The sequence below is a fragment of the Neovison vison genome, chromosome 5 (genome assembly GCF_020171115.1).
Source record: "Neovison vison isolate M4711 chromosome 5, ASM_NN_V1, whole genome shotgun sequence".
Lineage (NCBI taxonomy): Eukaryota > Metazoa > Chordata > Mammalia > Carnivora > Mustelidae > Neogale > Neogale vison.
The window spans coordinates 43,199,344-43,225,858 of record NC_058095.1 but is presented as its reverse complement, the minus strand read 5'-3'; positions in this window follow the sequence as shown (position 1 = coordinate 43,225,858).

The following is a 26,515-nucleotide window of genomic DNA, read 5'->3' as shown; positions in this document are numbered from 1 at the left end:
GTATTGCAGGTCACTATATTTGGTCTTAACTCAGATTGCCCAGATGCAGACCATGAGATGAGGATTCATACACAAGTGCTTATTGTGGAAGCACTTCCATGAAAAAACAAGAAAGTAGAGAAATAGGAAAAGAAGCCAAATCAGTGTGTGATTACAAAGTCTAGTTTCAGCCTGTTCCCAAGGTATGCTCTGGAGTGTAAATTATACCTCAGTGTAAGATCCTACTGGAAGCAGGGGAGCTGGATTTTTATACCATTGCACTTGTACAGTAGGATAAAATCATGTCCTAGGCTTTTTGTGGAAAAAAGTAGTTGCAATACCCAAAGAAAAATATCATGAAGAAGTGTTACAGTCCAGGCCTTCAGAAGCACATTTACTTGGAAACTAGAGGCAGAGCTCAAAGAAATAGCAAGAGGGATGTCAGAGTACCCAGGTAGGAGCCAAACAGTAGACACTGCACGTTTGGTGCAGGTGGTCCTATTTTCATCAAAGTTACATTTAAGATCATATATAGTTGTCACTAGAATTTCTAGGAAAAAGTAAAAGAGAAACATAAACAATATTCCAACAGAGTAACTTTATCAAGTAAAACAATCAGGCTTGATTTTCTCTTAAGATCTCTAGTGATACTCTACATCGGTGGCCTATGGACCCATTCCAGTCCCTGAACTGTGAGTCCCCTTCTGTGAAAAGAGCAACAGGGATGGAAAGTTAGTATTTAGAAACAATTTTTAGCAACTGCTTGTAGAATCATTTAACATATTAGTTGAATCGAATAACAAAATATGGCTCATATTTTGCACGTTTTGGGTTCTTTGTTTCATGTTTGGAGTAAATTGTTTCTCTCTGTCATATTTTATACAAAGGATGTTTTGCAATAGATCAGAAATAAAAAGCTTGTCCTTCAACACAGATAATTAGTTTATAGGCAGTTAGGAGAACTCTTCCATACCTCTAATTTCTCCTATTCTTCTGAAACTCCTTTACAGTTTGCTTTTTACCTCCCTCCTGTGTTAGTTCCTAGGGCTACCATTACAAAGTCCCAAAATACTAGATGATTTAAAAAACCAGAAAGTTCTTAGTTCACAGTTCTTGAGACCAGAAATCTGATAATGTGTTTGATGGGCTAGGCTTCCTCTGTAGGCTCTGGGGGAGAATCCTTCCTTGTCTCCGTCAGCTTCTGGTGGTCCCAGGCATTACTTGACTTGTAGCAGCTTAATTCTAAGCTCTATCTTCATCTTCACATGGCCACCTTCTTGGTATGTCTTTTGGTGTCTTTTCTTCTTATTAGATTTAACCCTCACTCTAATCCAGTATGATTCTACCTTGATCCTTTGCTTATTATATTTATATTATTATAATTATAATTATATATAATAGAATTATATTATATTGTATTTGCCAAGACTCTATTTCCAAATGAGGTCCCAGTCTCAGGATCCAGGTGACATGAATTTGGGGAGACACTATAATCCAATCCACTCCATTCTCCCAACTCCCCACATTGCACTATCTGCATTTCCACAGTACCCTTCACATTGCTAAATTCTCAGTCCTTACCTTACTTGACCTACACATGTTATGACCATACGGTCATGGTTTTCCAAGATAGTTCTGTTTTAAAACTGCTGCCCAAGCTCAAAAGTGTCTTAGTTTTGATAACAAATTGCTTGGTTCCACTAACTTTAGCAGGATCTTCCATAGCTTGTCATCCCTTCTTTGTGTACTTGATTAACTTGGTTTCCAAGTCAGCATGATAGTTTGGTTTTTGTCCTCCCTTACTAGTTTTGTTCTCAGTTTCTCTGTTGACTTTCCCCTTTCTCCCTAGTTCTAGCACTTCCTGAAGTTGGTTTGCCTCAGTGTTCAGTTCTTGGTCTCTATGTTCATCCTCTCTCTCTCTCTTCTTCCCACACCCCCGCATGACCTCATGATTCCAAAGATTTAAATATCCCTAAAATATACTACTCCAAAATGTGTATATTCTGATTAACTTCTCTTGCACTTTGGATTTTGTAATTACAACTGATTACTCATTATTCCCATGTGGCGACTAACAGAAAACTCAATCATGTTAAAAAATGAACGTCTAACTTTCCCCAAAATTCTATTGAATGTATGGCTTCTTCCATTTCAGTAGTGAAGTAAAGCATAAATTCTCTTTAAAAAAAAAAGGGTGGTCAAGATAGACTTTATTGAGATGATATTTGAACAAGAACTTGAAGAATGTGAGGGATTTATAGGTAGGAAGTGTACCAAGCAAGAAAACAACCAGTATTAAGGGCTAAGTGAAAAGCATACCCTGTGTGAGTGCTTGGTGTAACAAAGAGGTCAATATGGCTCAAAATGAATGGACAAAGAGAACGGAGTAGCAAAGGGTTGAGCAGGTCATATACTGCCTTTTAGCATGTGTAAGGATTGTTACTTTAAAAAAATATTTATTTTTAAAACTACATACATCTATATTTTTAATCTGAGAGAGAGAGTATGAGAGAACAAGAAAGCATGCATGAGCAGGGAAGGAGCAGACAGAGAGAGAATCTGAAGCAGACTTCATGCTGAGCAAAAAGCCCAATATGGGGTTGGATTTCACAGCTATGAGATCATGACCTGACCTAAAACTAAGCTCAACTGACTGAGTGACTCATGCACCCCAGGATTTTGACTTTTACTCAGAGACATTGTGGCAATTATTGGAAGTTTTTATTTTTTTTTCTTGGAGAGGGGTATGCTTTTTATACACTGTATAACATATATACAGAAAATTTTGAAAAGTCATATTCCTAGTAATCAATAAATTTTTACATACCAAATATACCTGTATAACCTTCACTCATATCACAGGAAGATATCATTGCCAGTATCCCATCGGCTCCACTCAGGTCCCATTTCAGTCATTAGCCTCATTTCATATCCCCAGGAGTAAAAACCGTCGTGGTTCCTAAAATTATAGATATGGGGAAAAAATACGGATGAATGTAATATTTGTATGTTATACATAATATAAGTAATATAGATAAATGAAATCATACAGTGCTTACTTTTTGGGGTCTGACCTCTTTGGCTCAATGTAACCAGACATGATGGGAATCAAGAATACTTCTCAGGACAGCTAGTAGAGCAATTAATAAAACAGGAAAACTTTCTGGGGCCATGGGAATATTCTATACCCTGATTGTGGTGGTGGTAAAGGGATAGTATATATCTGTCAAAATTCATAGAACTATACATCTAAGTAGGGTGAATTTTACCACATGTAAATTATACCTTAACAAACCTAACTGAAAAAAAAAATGCACATGAAGACAGGTCATTAAGATTTAGGAATCCAGTGACAGGATTGATTTTTATACTTCTGTTTCACTGTTATTGTGGATCACCATTTCCCTTTTGTCAGCCATCATCTGCAGCCTGAAGCTAATTTCATACTAACTTTTAGTGCTGCACACAACATGAAGGGGCTCAGGCGGTTGAGTGGCTAACTCTTGGTTTTGGCTTGGTCTCAAGGTCCTGGGATCAAGCCCCGAGTAGGGCTCCACCTCATCAGGGGGTCTGCTTGAGATTCTCTCCCTCTGCCCCTCCCCCACTCCTGTGCTAGCTCTCTCTCTCTCTCTCTCTCTAAAATAAATACATAAATCTTTAAAAACAAGACAGACCAAATACCCAACATGGATGTTCGACATTGCTTTCTAATGAGGGCTGCAAGCAAAACTATTTTACCTAGAAACAGCTATGGTCATAGCAGGCCCTAAAATTAACATGTTTAGTACACTAATGGATTTTCAAATTACACTATTTCCTTTAATTAAATGCAGGTTAAGCATTAATTTGGCTAACTTGTCATTTTGTAAAATCATCAGCACTTCAGGTACCACTTTTCCTCACAATCTACAGTTTCTTTCTGTTGATTTTGACAGAGAAGTTTGGTTGACAAAGCTTTGGGGTATTTTACGAAACAAAAATATATTGAGTCATTGGTTAAGATGCTGAAATTTTGATTGTAGGTGACTTGATGTGTTACAGAAATAAAAACCAGCTCAGTTGTGGATATGGTTTATTAATATATGTATTTAAATATATCTTAAATTAATTAAAAGGGTGCTACACATATAATTACCCCTAAAAATCAGAAATAGTTATCACGTCATTTTGATTGATTTTAGTTAGTGGATAATTAAGAAAGAGTAGATTTTTGAGACTTTAGTTCTTCACTTTAATTTGTACTGGGAACATGAAGACTTATTTTCCCTTATCTCTCAGCTTCTATAGCAATGGGTTAAAAAGCGAAATCAATGTAGTCACCAACTGTTATTTTGTCTGCAAGGCAAAAAAAAATAAAAAGTTTAAATTACATATTTCATTTATTCAACAAGCATGATTTAAATTTATGCTCTGTACAAGATGCTGTGGTGGCCATGGCAGGCACAGCTCTGGCCTCCCATAGGATGCACTAGTGGGAGTGACTGATAAGTAAGTCACTATACAAATTGAAATTCGATATGCTGTAGGAGTGCAGAAGATGGAGCAGTCAATTCTGACTTAGGGAATAAGGAAGACTTTTAAATTGGATCTTTAAAGATGAGTGGGATCCGAAATGGGGGAAATAAAGGAAAAGCATTCCAGATAGCAGTACAACTACAAAGACAAGGAATAATTAGACATTTTCAGGGGAAGGAAAATAATATGACATGATTCATATGAAATATGTACAGGTGTATGAAGAAATTTGTAACTACAGAGAATTTAGGCCATATCATGAAGGGCATTAAGCTTCCGTGTTGTTAGTCTACCATTTGTGATCACCTGTTCTATGTCTGCCTTCTCTATTGTGTATATCTTAATGAGGGAAGGACCAGTTTTTGTGTCTTTTAGCACCTTATCACCAGAGCCTAGCATAGAGCCTTGCACATATTGTGCAATCGGTGAATATTTATTAAGGGAATGAGTTAATGTCATGTTAAGCATTTTCATGGTTATTCCACATTGCATGTAAAATACCCAGCTACACATGAAGACCTCAGCCCTTTTGAAGAAATAAGTGAAATAACTCAAGCCATGCTTTGAAACTAGCACATAAAGTTGTAAAATGGCTTTTATAGGAGAATTTGGAGGTGGGAGATCAGTCAGACACTTTTTTCATATTCAGCTGAGAAAATCTGAGTGGGTGAGATAGAAGTTGAGAAGACCACCAGAATTAAGAGATTTTTTATCAAAGATTTTATTTATTTATTTGACAGACAGAGATCACAAGTAGGCAGAGAGGCAGGCTGAGAAAGAGGGGGAAGCAGGCTCCCTGCTGAGCAGAGAGCCCGATGCGGGGCTTGATCCCAGGACCCTGAGATCATGACCTGAGCCGAAGGTGGAGGCTTTAACCCACAGAGCCACCCAGGTACCCCTGAATTAAGAGATTCTAATAGAGGTGACATCATTAGGATTGATAATGTAGGGTGAGAATGAGGAGTTACATACCAACAATGTATGTGAGGGTGAGGAGTTACATACCAACAATGATACAAGTAACATTAATTGAAGATAGACATAAAAGTTAATTGACAAGATCCTAATAAGGAGGACAAATTTTGCTTTTCTAATATGGGTCTTTCCTAAATACTTTCTCTCTCTCTTTTTTTTTTTTTTAAGATTTTATTTATTTATTTGACAGAGAGAGATCACAAGTAGGCAGAGAGGCAGGCAGAGAGAGAGAGGGAAGCAGGTTCCCTGCTGAGCAGAGAGCCCAATGTGGGGCTTGATCCCAGGACCCTGGAGTCATGACCTGAGCTGAAGGCAGAAGCTTAAACCACTGACCCACCCAGGAGCCCTGTACTTTCTCCTTCAGTGTCATTGTCCTCTGATACAAGGCAGGAAGAATGGCACCACACTAGACATTACCATGAACTTGATATCTCCTTTTGTCAGTTCTTCTTAAAGTACAATCCTTGGAACAGTAGCATCCAGATACCCTGAGAGAGTATTATAAATGCTAATTCAGGCCTCAGCTTAGATCCACTAAGTGAGAAACTCTGGGGTAAGGCTCAGCAATCTATATTTTAATAATCCCTACAGATAATTCTGGTATTTGCTCAAGTCAGAAAACCACTGGTTCATTTCATTCTATTTACCACTCTCTGGAAAATCTGAAATGTGTTCCGGGAACAGCTTACCTGCAGACATCAATTTCTTAAACATCTATGAGCTTAAGAACCATTACTATGATTCCTAAAATTGCTTAATGTTGGACCCTAAATTCAGCAGTTCTGATTTGCTTTTTTAGACATTGAATTGAAACATTGAATTCTGTAGGTGATTCTGGTGAAGATCTCAGAGGATTTTCAGCTTAACTATCTCAATCTTTATTTAGAGATAATGTATAAATTATTTATAAATGTGTAGAAATGTTAAACCTTTGTTTTACATTGCCAATGACTCTCTTTATTCCTAAAATTCCTTTTTTGGGGGGGCATAACCACTGTTTTGCCATTTATTAACACTGCTACACTAGATTTTTGTTGTTGATGTTAATATGTGCAGGCTGAATTGTTTTTCAGATTTTTACTTTCAATTTCTCTCTGCTATTATAGTTTTAGGTGTATTTTGGATGATGAAATATAGCTTTATTTTGTTTTTCTATATGAATGTCTGTTTTTTAACTTGTGAATTTAAACCATTTATATTTACTGAGATTGCCAATATACTTGTACCTATTTTAAATACTGTTTTACCTTTTATTTACAGTGTTTCTTTTTCTTTTGATTCCATTTCAAATTTCAATTAGATTAGTCATGTTTCTTTGCCCTTTCTGTTGGCTTTCAGTTAACCTTATTCTTTTTAAAGAGCCTTATTGTTATATTTGACATACAGTAAACTACACATTTTTTAAAAAAATGCAGTTTTGGGCACCTGGGTGGCTCAGTCATTTAAGCATCTGGCTCTTTATTTCAGCTCAGGTGATGATCTCAGGGTCAGGAGATTTAGCCCCGAACTGAACTCCATGCTGGGCGTGGAGCTTGCTTAAGATTTTCTCTCCCTCTCTGCCCCTCCTCCTGCTCACACCGTTTCTCTCAAATAAATAAATAAATAATGCAACTTGATAAATTTGACATTAAAAAAAAAAGATTTTATTTATTTGACAGAGAGAGAGGGAGATCACAAATAGGCAGAGTGGCAGGCAGAGAGAGAGTGTGGCCGGGAGGGAGGTGGTGGGGAAGCAGGCTCCCCGCCGAGCAGAGACCCTGATGTGGAGCTCCATCCCAGGACCCTGAGATCACGACCTGAGCCGAAGGCAGAGGCTTAACCCACTGAGCCACCCACGAGCGCCAAATTTGATATATTTTTATGCCCCAGCAATCATCACAAATATCAAGATAACAAGTACATTTATCACCCTCAGAGGTTTCCTCAATACTCTAGGTAGTCCTTCCCTCCTGCCCCTCTCCATTGCCCTATATGCCAAATAAAATGCAGATTTGTTTACAATCACTACAGATTAGTTCCGATTTTATGGAATTTTATAAATATGGGGTCCTACAGAACATGCTTTTTTTTTCCCTTATCTGATTTTTAGGCTGCTTCCACTCATCATAGGTATTTTGAAATTCATACATATTCTACTTACCAATAGTTTACCTCCATTTTTTTCCGAGTAATATCTTAATGTGTGTATTCATAGTGTTTGATTTTCCATTCATATGTTGATGGACAGCTAGGTTATTTGCATTTTTTTCCTATTACAGTTAAAGCCCCTATGAGTATTTATGCACTAATTTTTGTATGAACATTTGTTTTCATTTTTTGGCTTAAAAACTAGGAATGAAATAGTTGTATCCTATAACAAATGTATGTTTAACTTTTTTTATTATTTTTTTATTTTTTAATTACTTTTAAGTGTACTAGAATTCATTGTTTATGCACCACACCCAATGCTCCATTCAATACATGCCCTCTACAATACCCACCACCAGGCTGGTCCAACTTCCCCACCCCCACCCCTTCAAAACTCTCAGATTGTTTTTCAGAGTCCATAGTCTCTCATGGTTCATCTCCTCCTCTAATTTCCCTCAACTCCCTTCTCCTATATGTTTAACTTTTTAAAAAATTACCAAAATGTTTTACAAAGTAGTTATACCATACCAATTTACCTTACCATCAGCAGTGTACGAGAGTTCCAATTAATCCACATACTTGTCAACATTTAGTATGGACATTCTTTTTAATTTTAGCCATTCTAAGAGTTGTTGAGTAGTATCTCATTGTGGTTTTAATTTGGACATTAGTTTTGTTAATGACTAATTATGCTCTTCTTTTCTTTATGTACATAAATTTCTGACCTATGTAATTTTCCTTTTTTCTAAATAACATTTAAAAAAAAAAATTCTAGCAAGGCAGTTCTACTGGCAACAAATTCCCTAAGTTTTTTGTTTGTCTGAGAAAGTCTTTATCTTTCCTTCAAGTTTTAAATTTTATTTTATTTTGTTTATTTGTTTTTTTTTATTTGTTTATTTTAGTGGGGGGCAGAGGGAGAAGAGAGTCCCAATCAGACTCCTTAGTGAACACAGAACCAGACTCAGAGCTTGATTCTGTGAACCCCAAGACCATGGCCCAATCTGAAACCAAGAGTCAGACACCCAATACCCACCTCTCCTTCAATTTTTGAATGATGATTTTGCAGGGTACAGAATGCTAGGCTGGTGTCCCCCCCCCCGCCCCCCAGAAAACTTAAAATATTTAACTCCTCTCTGTTCTTACTTGTATAGTTTCTAAGTAGAAGTTAAGATGTAATTCTTACTTTGTTCCTCTATAGGTAAGGTGCCTTTTTCCTCTGGCTTCTTTCGGGATATTTCATTTATCTTTGATTTTATGTAGTTAGACAATGTTATGTTCAGGTTTAGCTTTTTGGGGGAATTATCCTACTTGGTATCCTCTGTGCTTCCTGGATCTCTTTTTTAGTGTCTCACATTAATTGGGGGGAAATTCTCACCCACTATTGCTTCAAGTATTTTCTTCTTTCTCTCTCTATCTCTCTGTTTAATCTTTTCCCCCTTCTGATATTCCTATTATATTGTGAATGTTACAACTTTTGTAGTTGTCCCACAGTCCTTGGATATTCTGGATTTTTTTTTCCAGTCTTTGTTTTTCATTTTTAGAGTCTTCAATTGAAATTCCTTCAAGCTCAGAGATTCTTTTCTCAGCTGTGTCCAGTCTACTAATAAACCCATCAAAGGTATCCTTCATTTCTGGTACAGTGTTTTTGATCTCTAGCATTTTTTTTTTTTTTTTTAGGATTTTCATCTCTCTGCATATATTGCTCACCTGTTCTTGCATGCTGTCTTTGTTATCCATTAAAGTCCTTAGCATATAAATCACAGTTGTTTTAAATTCCTAGCCTGATAATTTCAACATCCATACCATGTCTGTTTCTGATGCTTGCTTCATCTCTTCATATTGTTTTGATTTTTGCCATTTGGTGCATCTTGTTATTTTTTGTTGATAGTCCGATGTGACACTCTGGCTAAAAGGAATTGCTATAATAGGACTTTAGTAAATGTGGTAAGGAGTACAGGGAGGGCAAGCATTCTATGGTTCAGTGATTAGGTCTCAGTCTTTTAGTGAGCCTGTGCCTCTGGAATTGCCTTCTCAGGTGTCTCAGTGTTTTCCTATCTTTTTAGATGAATCACAGACTGTACCCCTGAAACAGATAAGGCATTATATGTTAATTTTTTTTTTTTTTAAAGGGACAGAGTGGCTAGAGTGGGCTGGAGTTGACTATTTCCCTCCCTCCATGTCATTTAGGTTGTGCTTGTACTACAACAGGTTCATGTAATTACAGCAGTAATTTGGTTAACTAGTTGGTTTTTTGTTGTTGTTGTTGTTGTTTTTGTTTTAAGGCTTTCCATCTGTCTTGCATATATTGCTCACCTGGCCCTGAGGTCAGGCCTTGTTAAGGAGAATGGAGTGCTCTGGCGTTTTTCAAAATGGTTACTTTTCCTCTCTGCCAGAAGCACAAAGGGACTTTTCTCCATTTATAGTGGTCAAACTCCTAGAAATAAATCTCACAATATTGTGTGGCTCCCTCTGTGACCTGGTCCCTCTGGACTTTTTAACTCTTAGGCTTGTCTACACTGAGTTTCCAGTAATTCCTGTCCTGGCACTGGATCCTGAGGCAGTTTCTGCTCATGAGTCCCAGCTCCTGTACGTTGTAACTTCCTCTTTATTCTCTCAAGCTAACTAAAGGTTTTTTTGTTCACATTATTTTGTCAGATTTATAATTAAGTATTTAATTTTTATTACTATTATGTTTTTTTGTTTTGTTTTGTTTTGTTTTTACTTCAAATCCCTTTATTTCTGGTATATAAGAAAGCTGTCGACTTTTGTATATTGTATTTTTTTTTTAATTTTGTTATTCTTGTATATTCTGGAAGTTTTTTTTTAAAATTATAACTTTGTTAGAACTTTCTACATAGATAAGTCATCTGTGAATAACAGATGTGAGTATGTGAATAACAGTTTTATTTCATTCCTTCCAAATTATATACCTTTATACATTTCCTTGGCTTATTGTAGTAATTGGGATTCCCAGTATAAAGATGAATGAGAGTATTGAGAAAGAATACCTATTCTTTAGTCTCAGAAGGAAAATGCCAGATTTTTACCATTTTGTGTAGGGCTAAGTTGTTGGCTTTTTGTAGATGTTCCTGAACAAGTTGAAGAAGTTCCCTCTATTCCTACTTAGCTAAGAATTTTATCATGACTAGGTCTGTCTTTTGTCAAATGTTTATTCTACATTTAATGCTATGATCATATGATTTAAAAAAAAAAAGTAACTCCCATTCATCCTGTAATAGTGGATTACATCAACTGATTTTGAATGCTAAATCAGACTTGCATAGTTAGAAAAAAAGCCCACTTGTTCATGATGAGTAGTTCTTTTTACAAATTACTGGATTGGATTTGTTAATACTGTTTTGAGGATTTTTATATCTATATTCATGAGAAATGCTGCCCTGTAGTGTACCTTTTTTGTTCCGCATCTCTGATCCATGACCTTTGTGATTGTTTCTTTAGCAGTATTCTCTCCCCTAGTTCCCTGGTCATTTCCCTAGCTTCAGCATCCCAAATATAGTTTCCTGAAACCTTTAACCCTGTTTACTTTAGGTTTTCTGTTTGTTCATTTTCTGTGCACAAGAGAGTAAGGCTGGAGAGGAGTGACAGGAGGGGAATTTCCTTCTTCTTAGATGGAGCACGTTCTGGAAAAGTATTTCCTCCCCTGGAGAATAGCTCTTTGTTATGGAAAATGCTGTGAGTGTATTTCAAAATGATTACTCCTCCCTCTCCTTGCCAAAGCAATTAGGGAATCCTTTTCAGATTCCCAAGCCCAAGTGGTGTAGCTCCTGGAAATATATCCCATAAAGTTGAGGTCCTCCCTACTGCAGCTGCCAAGCAGTTTTTCACTTTCAAGCTAGTCCAAGCTCAGCCTCCAACATTTTATCAAAATTACCACTTAAGCCTTTCTACCAGTTTATGACTATAGGACATCTCTTCCAGTTAATGATATTCAGCCATGTCTCCCTGGATATACACGTCTCCAGATTTTCACTGTGGCAGTTTACCTGCATCCTCAGTTCTCTGATCCAAGAAAAGCCATTGATTTACACTTTGGCCAGCTTTTTCTTATTGTAAGGTTGGGAGTGACAACTTCCAGACTCTGTGTGTCAAATCTGAAACTAGAAATTGTCTAGTGCATTTTTCATCTCAGATGTTGTAGTTGTCCTCTCTTGAAGTTCAATCTTAGTACCTTCCACATCATCCAGGTATGTATTTAACTTTTTGAACATACAGAATTCAGCATGGAGCATTTTGAGCATATAGAATATAGCCGCAATAACTGCTGGATATCATTGTCTACTGATCTAAAAGGCATTTCTGGGTTGGTCTTGATGAATTGATTTCCTTTTCATTATAGGTCACATCTTTCTGCCCCTGCCGCGTGTCTGATTATTTTTGATTGGATGACTGATATCATACATTAAACATTGTTATATGATGGATATTTTGTATTTCTATAAATATTCTTGAGTAGTTTTGTGGATGCATATAAGTTGCTTGGGAAAAATTTAGTATTTTGGGGTGTTGTTTTTAAGATTTGTAAGGTGAGAGCAGAGCAGGGAATAAGTGAATTAGCCCTCTAAACATAATTATTCCAATCTCATGTCAATACAGGTCACTGTTACAACTAAACCTTTGAGTCAGTTTATACATGCATGTCTTGACCAAAGCTCAGCGGATGACTTATGGGAGAACCTATGCAGATACCTGGAGTTCTCTTACTGTGCATCATTCTCTCCATAGTATTTGTCTTCCTCAGACCCGAGTTCTATGTCCTCAACTAAGGGATTGTATAAGGCTCGGCCTGTATTCCTTTCCCCTGGATACAGCTTAGAAATTCTCAAGGCAGTAAAGTGGGGCAATCTTGGGACTCATCTCATTTTTTAAACTCTCAAGAATCACTCTCCTTAGTTGCCTCTTATCTAGTGTCTTGAAAACTGTTATTTCATATATTTTGTCCATTTGTTTGTTTCAGGTAGGAGGACATATATAAATATTGTTGTTTTATCTTGGCTACAGACCAAAATCCCTTCAATTATATTCTCAAATATCCTAGAACTATATACACACATGTACACACATATACATATCCATTTAGTATAAATATATGTGTATATTTGTTCATTCTAGTGTGTGTATATATTGCTCTATTTCTCTTTACATAGATCTGTATCTACCCTCTTCATGGCAAATGAATAGTAGCTTGAATCAGTTTTGTCTGTGATCTCCATTAAGAGTATGAACTTAAACATTTGAAATATGCAAAGTATGGGTGTATGTAACAGAGATGCTTCTTTTTCCTCATGTTTTGAAACAAAACAAAACAAAAACTTTGCCTTATTTGATAATTTGTTGAAGTGCCATGTGTTCTTGGAGTTCACTAAGCAGCATACTAACAGCATAGAGGCATGTAACTTAGGTGAGAAAGATTCTGAAATACAGGTGTAGATGGTTTTTTCTCCTCTTCCTACTGCCCAGACTTCGGCACAATATCCATTCACAATGTATTTTCCCATGTCACCAACATAGGTTTCATTTAGATTACCTATCATTTTAGTCTCCGAAATAGAACTTAGCTGTCTCATCATGTCTAGGAATATATATATCTTACATTCCTGGTATCTGCCCACTATATTCAAATTACACCTCCTAATCATGTGGGAATAAAAATGTCTCCAAATGTTTGGACTCCAAAAGTCCAAAACAATGTACCAAAACCTCTGAGAAATATTTTTTTTAGAGTTTGTGTCTATAAGGATGGCTTGAAGGACATCAGTGTTATCACAGTAGGAATAGGCAGCCTGGATATTTTGCTATTGGTGGACATCATCTGGACCACATGGAGTTGAGGAACAAGAGAGATCTGAGCTCTTGAGAAACAATTAGAAAGACTTAACATTGAGACAAAAGTTTGATGAGAACTTGGGCCTACCGAGGTGGGCCGAAGAGTAGTTATTTTGATTTTATCTACATTCATAGACTGGTGAGACTACAAACTCTCCTATTATGTATATAGACAATTATTCATTATTTATATCTTGAAGAAGGATTTGTATATTTATGTTCATACATGTGAAGTCATAAATATATAGAACTACTATTTAATTCAGCCAACTTCTTTTGAGAGCTTGCTGAACATCCATTATCATGGTGTATAAATGGAAGCAAATGAAACCCTTTTCTCAAACCCTGTTGTGCATACACACAGAGTACAAAATTAGTTCCCTTCAGTAGAAATAGTGTGATTGGAATCTCCCTTTAACATCTAAAAACAGGAAGGGGTTTGTCACCTGCTATAGAGTTTTTAAAAAAATGACTATTAATGTTTTCCCATATTGCCATTATATTAAATATGGGTGAGATCTTGTTTTCAAATAAAATGTAGCTGTAAAGAACAAAACAGATCCAATATTAGAATTGTCATTTATTTGGCATATTGTTTTCTATTCATGTAGTTGTTAGAAGAATTTAGTACTCTTGAGAAATCAGATATTTGTAGTTGTCTCCTATCTTGTAGAGTTCCAAAGAAGCAGTTCTATTTCCTGTTGGCTCTGTTTCATAAATTAAAGAAAGCATCAGAGACCATTTCACTTGAAGTGGCATAGTAGCTGCCAATGTGCTATGATTTGAGAAGAATAAGAGCTCCCTTCCATTTTGTTTCTTTAGCTGATTCTACCATGATCTCAGAAATTCATGTCAATTATTCATAAGGTCCTCCCACTCAAAGTTAAATGTTCTTTGAAGGTGATATTAAATGGATGTTTGATTATTTTTCTTAAGCTGTTTTATGAGACGTAATTGTCTGACAGACTCCAGAGAGTATAGCATAGAAAAATTCAGATATTTCCTAGTGACAGAGAAAATAGGAGTGAATCAAAAATCCTAAGTAGGAGGACCAAAGTGAGAGGGTAGTCCACTTATGTATTAATTAATCAGCATTTATTTAACACCTGCTTTGTGCAAGGCACATTTATAGCCTCAGGAGTTATACTAGTGTAAAAGATAGACCTAACTCTTGTTCTGTAGGAGCTTAAAATAAATCTAGGACAAGAGTTGTGATATGAGAAGGTGGGTCTGGAATTTTAGCTATGTTGGAGATTGGTCAGAGAAGAACTTGCTGAGAAGTGTACTTTTGAATAATGTTTTAAATGAAGTGAGGGTCCTAAGCTATGCAGATGTCTGGGGAAAGTACATTCCAAGCAAAGGAAAGAAGAAGTGCTAAGGCTGTATGGCAGGTATTTAATTAAGGAACAGCAAAAAGGACAAAATGACTACATATAAAATAATGAGAAAGAAAGAAAAAAAATAGTAGGAGATAAAATTAGAGGGTAATAGGGGACTGGAAGGATCCTGTATTCATAATAAGTACTTTGACTCTCAGATGGATAGCTGTTGTGGTGTTCTTTGGATAGGAGTGTCATGATCTCATTTATATTTAAGACAGTCACTTTAAGAATAGATTTCATGGGGTGCCTGGGTGGCTTAGTGTATTAAACCTCTGTCTTCAGCTCAGGTCATGATCTCAGGGTCCTGGGATCGAGCCCTGCATGGGGTTCTCTGCTCAGTGGGGAGCTTGCTTCCCATTCCTCTCTCTGCCTACTTGTGATCTCTCTCTGTGTCAAATAAATTAAAAAAAATAGATCTTAGGATTATAGAGATAGAAGGGAGAATATATATACAGCAAGCTAATGACATAATCCAAGCTGGAGAAGATGTTGGCAGAGGGGTTATTAAGTGGGTCAGTTTTTGAGTATATTTTTGAGGTAGATCTAACAGGATTATTAAAGAGCCAGAAAGGAGTTACAAGATATCGGTATAGGATGACGACATTAAAGTTCTTGCTCAAGCAACTGAAAGAGTGGAATTATCACTAAATGATATGAGGGAGACTTCTGGTGGACATTCTGAAGGAATATCCTTAGTTCAGTTTTTGATAAGTTAAACTTGACCCACCACCTATTTCATGCCCAAATAGACATGTTGAGTGAGTAGTTGCACATATAGATGTAAGGTTCAAGGCAGTAATCTAGCCTGGAGATAGAAGTTTGTCATGTATACAATTTAAAGCCACAAAGTGGAATTGGATCACCTTATGTATGGAAATAGAAATATATGGAAAAGAAAAGAAGTTCAACATCAGAAGTTGGGAAGATGAAGGAAATTCAACAAAAGCCAGAGGAATTACCAGAAAGATGACTAAAAACAGACAAGTGGGTGTCCTGGAAACCAAAGAACCATGATATTTTAGGATAGAATGATCGATGGACTGTGTCAAGTGCCCTGATGGGTCAGTAGAGATGGCCATGTGGGAAGAGGGCAGTTGGCTTAAGAACATTAGATACTGGAGGTTTATGAATCAGAAAGAGGGTGGGGATGGGAAACCTCATCTATCACGGAGTATTCCTGAAGATGGATCAGGGAACCTAGAGATCTTTGACTTTTACTTTCGTCCCTAGATAATTCCCATGTCCTGTTAATTCTTCCTGAACATTAGTTTTTGATTCTTCACTTTGTCCCATTTAATTCATCTGTCACTGATGAGGGGCAGAAGGCTGGCTGAAGACAAAGTTGTAAGTTGACATCCTGCATCCTCCCCTCAACCCCTACTCCTGGGTGGGACCTGCATGATGTTCTTCAGGAATCTCTCAGCTGTCTTAATGTTAATGTCTTGCTAGAGGGGGAAAAATAACCTTGACTTGACAATGACAAGGCCTTCTGGAATCCTGTAGGTCATCGTTAGCGTATGAAAGCTCTTCTGAAACCTCTTTTCCTTACCTCCCCCTCCCAAATTATAGGTGTATAATCACCACCCCTTAGGAACCCACTGCCACTCCTTTTGCCCACGGGTCCTGTCTCCAAGCTTTAATAAGAATCACCTTTTTTTTTTTTTAAGATTTTATTTATTTGTTAGAGAGAGAGAGAGATACAGAGCGCAAGCACAGGCAGACAGAGGGGCAGGCTAGAGGCAGAGGGAGAAGCAGACTCCCTGCTGAGCAAGGAGCCCGATGTGGGACTCGATCCCAGGACGCTGGGATCATGACCTGAGCCAAAGGCAGCCGCTTAACCAACTGAGCCACCCAGGCGTCCCAAGAGTCACCTTTTTGGGGGTACCAGGGTGGCTCAGTTGTTGAGTGTCTGTCTTGGGCTCAGGTCATGATCCCAGGGTCTGGGGATTGAGTCCCACATGGGGCTCACTGCTCTACAGAAAGCCTGTTCTCCCTCTCCCACTCCTCCTGCTTGTGTTCCCTCTCTCACTGTGTCTCTCTCTGTCAAAAAAAATAAAAAATAAAAAATAAAAAAAAGTCACCTGATTGCACCAAAGATGTCTCAAGAATTCTTTCTTGGCCATCAGCTTCGAACCCTAATGTCTCTTCCACATCATCACCAATCTAGATCATACCTTTATCTTCTGACTACACAGTCCCCTAAATGGTACTGTTTGTCTTGTGGGCCAGATAGGGCCAACTTATCTACCAGACTAAACCCAGTTCTTGGGGTCTTTTAAGTTTCCATGAAAATGTTTTAATTTCTCTTAAAGTCAGAAGGAAAGAAAATGAACTATTAAAGACATTTTCATATTGTAATGCTAATGTATTGTCTTTATGCCAGTGTAATCGTAATATATTACAAATACGTATAAACAAAGGGACCATAAAAAAGAAAAAGTATGTAGAGCCCTTGAAAGTCATGATGTGCTGCTGGACACATAGGTATTCTGCCCTGCAGCAAGGCAATATTGGATCAAAGATTTATTCAAGGCATTTCTGTCCTTCAAGTGCTTCCATGAAAAAATGGCTCATACTGAATAAGAGTAAACTCTTCAGCCTCTAAATGACCTTTCAAAATTTGCTAGCATTCCTGCCTCCTCCTCCTCTCACAGGCTCTGTGCCTTAACTACTCCAGTGGCTTTTCTGTTTTTTTCTCCTCTTGATTTCTTTTTTTTTTTTTTTTTTTTTTAAAGATTTTGTTTTATTTATTTGAGAGAGAGAGACAGTGAGAGAGAGAATGAGTGAGGAGAAGGTCAGAGAGCGAAGCAGACTCCCCATGGAGCTGGGAGCCTGATGTGGGACTCGATCCCGGGACTCCAGGATCACGCCCTGAGCCGGAGGCAGTCGTCCACCAACTGCGCCACCCAGACGTCCCATCTCCTCTTGATTTCTAGTCCCCTGCCTGATTTGATCTTTTGTCCTCACCCTGTGTATCAGTGTACAACAATGTGACTGTCATTGACAGTAATGTATCATATACTTGACATTTGCTGAGAGGGTAGATGTTATGTCTTGTCATCAGAAAATTTAAAAAAAAATGATAACTTTGAGATCATGGATATGTTATTACTTTGTGGTGAATATTTTATAACATATGTTTACACTATATCAAGTTGAATACCTTAAATATGTATAATTTTTAACTATGTCAGTTTTATCTCTATGAAACTGGAGAAGAATCATCCTTTGACATCCTTTAAACCAATGTGTTTTAAGTATTCCTTCAACTCTTTTTTTTTCTTAGTGAAGATACCAGAAATATTTTTTTCTATGAGCAAAATCATATATTTGTGTTCAGTATAAGGGTTTGTTGCATATCAAAAAACACCCTTTTTCACCATCTAAAAATAAATGAACAAGTGAAAAATGTTGTAAACATTAGGGGTTCCTGTATAAAAGGGAAAATGACTAAACTGTTTTTTAATATGACCTAGGGGTATGTGGTCAGGGAGAATTCTAATTGGAGGAACTTGCTTCTAGGCATATTGAGCACTGTCCTGATAAAAAAACATCTTGCACTAAAACATTGTAGAAAAAGATGATTTTGCAAACTACTTAGTTACCTTTTGTGTGTTTTGCACACGTGTTGATTTATGGTTAAATCAATTAAATTATTCCCCCACCCTCTCATTTATACAGTGAGTTGCTAAAGGGTAAGATTTATCGGAGGTTAACTAACAAAAAAGACACCATGAATTTTAAGGAATGGTCCCACCTGATACATTACACTAAAACGTTTGAAGCTTGTTTTAAATAAATAGTCACTGGAGTTGAATATCACTTCAGCTTATTGCATTATTCCTATCTCAACAAGCTTTATGGTTCCCATACCAGGACTGTGTAGATTTTGTATGCAGGATAATTCATTGATGGTAAATAGATTTTTGTTTGTTTGGTTTTTGTTTTGTCATGAAAAGAGATGTCTTAAACTGTCTCCTCAGAAGGAAGTTTTAAAAACCACCTTGGAAATATTCAGTGTCATCACATCTATTACTGGAATTACAATAAAATAAATATTAACTTATGGCTCCAACTTGCTATATTTAAATTCAGAAGAGGTAGCATTCAAAGCAGAAGAAACAAACAATAAAACAGAATAACACAGCAGTAAGAAATAAAAAACTTAAAACTGGAAATATGTATTATGCAGAATGTGGCTTAATTTTAGAAAACCTGGGTGGCTCAGTGGGTTGGGCCGCTGCCTTCGGCTCGGGTCATGATCTCAGGGTCCTGGGATAGAGTCCCGCATCGGGCTCTCTGCTCAGCAGGGAGCCTGCTTCCCTCTCTCTCTCTCTGCCTGCCTCTCCACCCACTTGTGATTTCTCTCTGTCAAATAAATAAATAAAATCTTTAAAAAAAAAAAAAAAAGAAAACCAAAGGATTTTACACAAACTAAGTAGAGGAATTTTTGTTGTATTCCTTGCCCCTTAAATCTGATGCGTATTGAAGAATGACAAGGTATCTGTCATGACCTTACTGTGACAATTTTTTCCCTCTCTTTCCACTATAATAGTTTAGATGGTATTAGTTTCAACTAATGGAGATCAAGCTAAGTAAACAAGACTTTTAAGAATACATGGACATCTCTTAGAATTCAAAGATGTGTGTATGTGTGTAGGGGAAATGGGAGGTGCTAGAACTTAAGTCTTCAAGATTTTATTTCTCCAATCTGTTTCCAAGAATCTACTATATTTGTCACTGTTGTAGCTCTCTGAAGACTCCCTCTCTCTTGCCATTTGATCTATATTATGAAATATGGCTGCTTCACAGAAACTGAGGTTATAGCTCTTGTCTCAATCAGACAGTTGAGAGTTTTTAAAATCCATGTCTAGGGGCACCTGGTGGCTCAGGCATTAAGCGTCTGCCTTCGGCTCAGGTCATGATCCCAGGGTCCTGGAATTGAGCCCCGCGTCAGGCTCCCTGCTCAGCGGGGAGCCTGCTTCCCTCTCCCACTTCCCCTGCTTGTGTTCCCTCTCTCGCTGTGTCTCTCGCTGTCATAAAATATATCCTTTCAGATTGGAAATTCATTAATGAAGTTTAACAAAAACTAGCCACACTCCTTTTTCTTCCTCTCAAGAATGGAATCTTCAGAAGAAACCCCGTTTGCTCAGTAACTGTTATCCACACCGCAGGCACAGCAAGTAGCACACTGTTTCTTCTCCAACAAAGAGAATTTGTTTTCCCATCCTAAAAGCTGTACACATTTCTAGCAAAGCTCTTTAAACCCTTCATGTTCAAGGTCAGACACATAACATAGTTAAACATCTAGCTGAAAAATGTCTGTTGTAAATTTAATGGGGGACTGGGGCAGAGAGGGAAGATGGGGAAACGAGAGAGCTCACCAGGGCCTTCCAGGAGGGGATATACCTATCTTATACTTATCTCTACTTAGCTTATACTGAGCTGAGCTCCAGCTAATCTGTTTTCCAGGAGTGCTGACTATGGCAGCACATCTTGTTATTTTTCTGGGAGGGGGGGGTCTTCAAAATTCAGATCCTTAGGTGACATTTTCCTCTTTGAAAGTTTGGGGGCACTCATTCAATTAAAAACTAATAGGTGAACAATGTTTGAGGACTGAATGCAGTTCCTTGGCAACCAGTCTGTGAACTCGGATAAACGTGCTTATTAAATCTATGATTGAATGAGTAGGTAAATGATTTCCATGCCTTTGGTAACACTAATTGCTTATCCCAACAGAAATGTTGGCCAAGCCCTCCTGAAATGCCCATGCCTCCAAGAGGGCAAACTTCAAGATGTAACTTGAAGTCTCAGCAGTTTGTAAAGGAAGTAGATTTATCTGCCAAGATAAGCTTCTCTCCCGCCAGTACATGTTTTTCTAAGACTTCACCTGGCCACTTTGAGCAATTCAACATAGGTTAACCTATTGATCATAGGCCAACCAATACAAATCCATTGCTCATCATAATGCTTAGGGAGATGGAGAAGTAGCAGAAGAAAGTCTTGCTAAGGAATATAAATGGAGCAGAGTCGGTGCTGAATCCTTAGCAAATTGCCACTTAGACCACTGGAGCATGAATAGCTTTGTGACTGTTCCAATAGGTGTCAGCCCTGGGCCACCAGAGCTGTTCTGACAAAACTAAAATAGTGTGTCACTGCTTCTTCTTCCCCGTCCAAAGTAGAGCAGTGCTATTTCAGACTGAGAAAGCAGCCACCTATTACATAATAGCAAGGCAATCTATCTGCTTTGGGAAATGGAGGACGGTTGATATTTTAAAGGGTGGTCAATTTAGGGTACTGCTAAATAGCTCAGGAACTTCCTCAGAAGAGTCCCATCTCTTGAATGGGCCAGGGGGTTGACATATCGTGCAAAGCCTCCATTTTAATGATCAGCCAGACCTCTGAGCATATTAACATTTAATCCATGAACAACGCACTTCCTGAAAGCTTTTTCCCTTTGGGATTGATTATACCTTGTAATTCCCAGATGACATCTTCCCTATTCTTTATGAGAAGGGAAGTGGCATTTCGAATGAGCATACTTGTATCATGTCTTGTAGGATCTGACTCCCAACTCTTCTGACACCTCACATAGGTCTCTGCGCAAGAATTTAAATGGGTTAGGTGGCTCTGGGGAGGAGTCTTTTTAGAGAATCACTAATATTTTTTTCCTCAGTATCTTTTTTCTGGCTTTGAGGAAGAAATAGCCATCACAAAGAAATCATACTGAGATATGTGAATGCCAGTAATGTCCTCTTATTATTAATTAACTCTATGCATCTTGGTCTGGCAGTCAAACTTCTATATTCTTGGGGTGCCTGGGTGGCTCAGTGGGATAAGCCTCTGCCTTCGGCTCAGGTCATGGTCTCAGGGTCCTGGGATGGAGCCAGGCTGCTCAGAGGGGAGCCTTCTTCCCCCTCTCCCTCTGCCTGCCTCTCTGCCTACTTGTGCTCTCTCTTTCTGTCTAACAAATTAATAAAATCTTAAAAAAAAAAAAAAAGAACCCCCCCCCCCAAACTTCTATATTCTTGTTCACACTTACCATTTATTCAGTTTCTTAGTTCCCACCCCTCTGTCTCTGGGCCATTGTTCCTGATTTTCTTTATGATTAACAGCTCCTTTCCTAGGCCCAATTCAATTACAATATGACTTGGAAGGGGCATTTGGTAAAATTTAAGTATGTTTTACCCTCTGTTAATTAGTTGCATATCTTCCATTCAATCTCAAGACTCATTTTTCCAATGAGATTTCCTTACTTAGGACTTGTTTCTCCAAGTATTGCCATCTGTAATTCTCTCCTTTCTGCTTCATACCCCACCTGATCTGATTCTTCTGCTTTTCTTCTATCTTACTTTATTTAGGCTGTAATGTCTGTGTTCTCCCCTCCAGTGTCCTTTTACATTTATATTGAAGTCTATTTACTCATTGACTGTATCTGTAACTTGATATTTTCTTGAGAATAAGTAGATCTCATAGCCCTTGAGCCCATAAGAGGCACAAAGAAGGTACACGAAATATACTAACTAATCAGCTGAGTAAGAAGAATAACAGAAAAAAGAGAAAAAGGGTAGGAGAAAAGAGACCCCATGGGGCGCCTGGGAGGCTCAGTGGGTTAAGCCTCTGCCTTCAGCTTAGCTCATGATCTCGGGGTCCTGGGATCGAGTCCCGCATTGGGCTCTCTGCTCAGCGGGGAGCCTGCCTCCCTCACTCTCTCTGCTTGCCTCTCTGCCTACTTGTGATCTCTCTCTGTCAAATAAATAAATAAAATCTTTAAAAAAAAGAAAGAGACCCTAGAAGTTCAGAAGGAACCTCAGAAATAAAAATGACCATATCAGCAACAATGTTCTTTGAATCTCAGTATTAATTCTGTCACTTCAAACTTCTGTATAAGAGAAAAAGAAAATGGTGTTACATTATTATTAGACACAGCCTAAGTTAAGTGCACATTAAGACATGTTCAGATTCACTAATATCTTGAATTTCCAAATCAGTTGGATTTTTTCACTATTGTATGTTTCCAGTATACATAGCATTCCACAGATTAATTCTATCTTGTATTGGTGGGCTGGCTTTCAGAGCACCACTTGCAATACTTTGATATGAAATGGGATTTATGATCTTGTTTTTCTGGGTTGAGAACATTAATATTTTTATTTAATTTAGCTCCTGTCACTAAGGAGCTCAGAAAATGAAACACTTTTTAAATTTTAAGTTTATTGCACCTATATTCATCTCATTTCATGAGAATGTTACAGGTCAGCAAATTACATTTCAGTTGTACTTTCCTTGTGTCATTATGTTATTTTTAATAATCAATCATATTTAAAATGGATGTATAACTTTTTTTTTTATTTGAGGAGGTAAAGAAATATTTCATATGTGTGGGATAAAAACTTAATTAGTTAAGCTGACATTTATTAAGTCTCTGGCCTGATCAAACATAGGAGTTGTCAGTTTTACAGAAGGAGAAATGGAAATTGGATCTATTTGAAACTGCCCAGAGAATGGGATTATTAATATTCGTTTCTCTTTGTTTGCTTTTCAACTTTTTTTTTTTTTTTTTTTGCTAAAAAAAAAAAAAGGCTGGAAAAGGCAAATGTTCTGATGAGAGGTTTGGAGAGGGCTGATAATTGTGTGGTTGATGCAGTAATGGAACTTTGTTCCTGTGTGGCATTTTCTTTAAGTTTAGAGCTTTACAGACTCCTACTGGGATAATACAGTCCTTCAAGTGTTATTGATTGCAGTATGTTTGAAGAGCATATCATAGTTACAGATTCTGTTTCTTAAATATTATATGAAGTGAAACCGGGTCCTGGGGTATGCATTTCTACAAATTGGTGAATTTGTTAAGCCCATTTTCGAGGCTACATTTATCATCTCTCACTAGTTTCATTTTTCACGCTTGAATATTACATAAAGAAATACATGCATCATATTCAATAGTGAGGATCCATGGGGGTTGATTATATGCGGTCACTCCCAAAACTTAAATAAGAATATCGTCTTAGGGACGCCTGGGTGACTCAGTTGGTTAAGCCGCTGCCTTCGGCTCAGGTCATGATCCCAGCGTCCTGGGATCAAGTCCCACATCGGGCTCCTTGCTTGGCAGGGAGCCTGCTTCTCCCTCTGCCTCTGCCTGCCATTCTGTCTGCCTGTGCTCACTCTCTCTCCCTCTCTCTCTCTGGTAAATAAATAAATAAAATCTTAAAAAAAATATATCATCTTACATTTAAGCTAGAAAAATTTTAAAAAAATGAATAAAATGATATATCTACCTTTGACTGGAAAGTGGAGTCAGATTATTTCAAGCCCAAAATATAAAAGAGCAAGATCTAGAAACTAATAGTTCCAGAAATTCTTTATTGCATAACAAACCACCCCAGAACTTAGTAGCTTAAAACAGTAACACTTGTTCTGCTCAGGAGTAATGGTGCTCTGGTGGAGACTGCTTACTTCTGATCCACCTGGTATTGGCTAGGGGAGCTCCAAAGCTAGAAGGTGGGATTAAGTATCTGCTACCTGGGCTAGGAGACTGAGACATTTGGGGGTGAGGAAACTGGGACTTCTGGGGTTTCTCTTTATATGATCTCTTTGCAGGGTCTCTCCAGCACAGTGGATTTAGGATAGCAGGATTTTATGTGAAGGCTCAGGGCTTCTGAGGCACATATCCTAAGGGAGAAAGAACCAGGCAGAAGTGATATTGCTTTTTATAATCGAGGCACTTCTGCTTCATTCTCTTTATTAAAAAACAACTCACTGAAACCACCCCATATTCAGTGGAAGAGAGATCAGACGACTTTTTCATGAGAGGAATTCAGAGGATTTGAGGCATATTTAAAACCACACCAGTATCTGAATATTCTATTATAAATATTAATATAACCAAAGCATAAACATATCTATATTTAAAGTTTTTATTTTTAAATGAAGTTTAAAAATGAAGTTTTCATTTTTAAATGAAGGCATACAGTATTAGTTTCGGGTGTATAACATCATGATTTGACAGTTACAGACATCAGAAAATGCTTGCCATGATAAGTGTGTCTACCATCTGTTGCTATACAAAGTTATTATAATATTATTGACTATTTCCTATGCTGTATTTATCATTGCCATGACTTATTTATTTTACAATTAGAAATTTGTACCTTTTAATCCCCTTCGCCTATTTTTCCTATCCCTCACCCCCAACACCTCTGAGAGTCACCAGTTCTCAGTATTTTTAAGTTAGTTTTCTGTTATTGTTTGTTCATTCATTTTTTAGAGTCTGTATGTAAGTGAAATTATATAGCATGTCTTTCTCTGTCTGACTTATTTCACTTAGCACAGTACCCTCTAGGTCCATCCACGTTGTTGGAAATGGCAAGATGACCATCTTTTCTATGGCTGAGTAATATTCCATAGTAGTATAGATATGTGTGTGTGTGTGTGTGTGTGTGTGTGTACACACAACATCTTTTTTATCCATTCATCTATCTTAAGTTGCATAACTTGCCTCTGTATCTTGGCTTTTGTATATAATGCTGCAATAAACGTTAAGTGTGCCTGCATCTTTCCGATTTAGTGTTTTTATTTCTTTGCTTAAATACCCAGAAGTGGAATCACTGGATTGTTTATTTTTTGAGGAACCTCCATACTGTTTCCCATAGAGACTGCATTAAATTACATTCCCAGCAACAATGAATGAAGATTCCTTCTTCACCACATCTTTACCAGCACTTGTTATTTTTCTGTCTTTTTGCTGCTAACCGTTTTGATTGGTATGAGGTGATATCTCATTTTGGTTTTAGCAAGGTTTATTATTCCAGTGTTTTCCTGGGCTCTGTAAAACAGTTTTCTCAAAGTTAAGATACTTATTCACAATATTCATAATGTTGTTCTATATTCCCATAGTACTTATATTTTTGCTGTTTAACATGTTCTAGTCCACAGATTCATTTTTCCTACCACGTAAATACAATTATTTTAAAGAGAATTTGCGTTCCTTGTGACCTTTGAGAAGCAGACAATAGAACAGGATTCGTTGTACAAGAGATTTATGGGGAAACTCCTAGAAGGTGCAGGGACATGGAGAATGAATACTGAGAGGTCCCTTAAACTGTGATGTAGGTTTGACACCCATGAAAGAAGAAGGGGAAAGAAGGCAAACTGGACAGGAAGTCTCACAGTAGGACATAGTTTGAAGATAGGTTTTCCAGGCCAGTGTGTGGAGTAGCAGTTTCTTTAAAAGTATGAGTATATCATACAATCCATTGATTTCACTACTGGCCATTTATCCTAGAGAAATAAAGACGTATGTTCATACAACAACTATACACAAGTGTTTATGGCTAGCCTGGGAACAACAAGCTAGATGTTCTTTAGCAGGTAAATTATTCAACCATCTGTGATACATCCATACCATGGAAAAATACTCAGCAATTAAACCAACAATCGGGACACCCCGCAACTTTGGTGATTCTCCAGAGAATCTGTGAAATCTCAGAGAATCTCCAGTGAAAAAAGTTAGTCTCAAAAATTTAAATGCTGTATGGTTCCATTTATATAAGCATTCCTGAAATGAAAATATTATAGAAATTGGGAGGATATTTGTGGTTGCCAGGGTCTAAGGAGGGGTTGGGAGTAGGACAATAAGTGGCTATGGGTATAAAAGGAATATGAGGGACTCTTGTGGTAATGAAATGTTCTGTGTC